Source organism: Hevea brasiliensis, chromosome 5 (assembly GCF_030052815.1).
Source record: "Hevea brasiliensis isolate MT/VB/25A 57/8 chromosome 5, ASM3005281v1, whole genome shotgun sequence".
Lineage (NCBI taxonomy): Eukaryota > Viridiplantae > Streptophyta > Magnoliopsida > Malpighiales > Euphorbiaceae > Hevea > Hevea brasiliensis.
In genome coordinates, this window is record NC_079497.1 from 58,690,324 (window position 1) to 58,691,905 (window position 1,582).

Below are 1,582 nucleotides of genomic sequence, written 5' to 3' on the forward strand. Positions count from 1 at the left end.
AGAGTCACAGCGATGGTGACCTCCTCGGAAACGACTGCGAAGTCGTTTTAAACTCAAATTTCGAACCGTAAAATGTGACGCTACGGTCCTTAGGACCCTTATGAACACAGTGGAAAAGAAAAAATCATGAAAAAGAACTGTTAAGCCAGTCAAATAATTAGGTCAGGGAGCCAAAAGAAATATGAAATTATTTGCAAATCGGGATGAACCGGCGAGGGGCAATTTGGTCAATTGACCGAGAGTGACTCTGACCTAATCACAAATAAAATCGGAGAAAAGAAAATTTCAGAATCGAGAATTAAATTAAAGAACTAATAGAAAAATAAAAAAAAATAAATAAAAAAGGGGAAAATGAAAAAGTAAAGGTGATGACATCATGCATGACATCATGCATGATGCCATAAGTGTATAATTAATAAATTAATTAATTAGATTTTTTTGTGGTCTTCCATAAGCCAAAATAGATAAATGAAAAAAAAAAAATCAAATAGTCATCTTCTTTTTCCCTTTGCCGTCTCACTCTCTCCCTAATTCCTCCATGAAAGTTTCTTCATTTAAGCTTATACTCAAGCTTAAATTTCTTCACTCAACCTTCATAACTCCCCTAAAAACCTTACTAGAGCTTGTAATCTCAACTTAAGAAGAAGATTGAAAGAAGAAAGAAAAACAAAAGATAGAGATTTGAAGTTTTAAGAAAGGTTAGTATGCTAACTTTCATTTTTTTCTTTAAATACATAATTAGTTACTTAGATGAACTTGGAAATTAATGAAATGAAATAAAAATATGTGGGGAGGACCAAACTGAAATTTTGGCCAGCCATGGATGTATGAGGGTATGATGTGTTTTGAATGAATTAAATGTGTTAGCAAACTTGTATGAGAATGGTGGTAAGATTGAAATGCTTAAATGTGATTAAATGCAACAATTTAGTGTGATTAGGGTTTGGAGGCCTAGGGTTTTGAGGCAAAAATTTGGAGAAATGAGTAAATGATGTGTTTGACCTATTGTGAAGTGAAAAATGGTCAATTGTGACCAAATGAGTTGTGTGGGAATGGTTGGAAATTAAGTTAAATTCGGAGGGTGTATGCAGCATGACCAAGTCAACTTTGAAGGACCAAAAATGAAATTTTACAAGTCCAATTGATATGGACCAATTGGGGATGAAAATAGACATAAAATGACACAATTTTCATTTAGGAACCATGCCCAAAAAGTGACTAAAACCAAGTGAACAAATTGACCAAAGTTGGATAAGTGCAGTCTGCCACTGTACAAACTGACCAAATGAATAATGTTTATTCATTTGGTCATAACTAGAGCTAGGCAGGTCCAAATGACCTGAAATTTTACCAGTGGTTAGATGAGATATAGACCTAAAATTTTTATGAAGAACACAAGTCCACATTCTGCCAGCAACCAAGCCATTTGGCCACCCCAAGTTGGTGACCCAAAACTGCCAGCACCAAAATTTGCCCAGAAAATCTGGGTTGTGTCTAACCCGGCAGCCCTGGTTCAAATGGCCATAACTTGAGCTACAAAACTCCAATTGGGGTGATCCAAAATGAGAATAAACTTAAGACA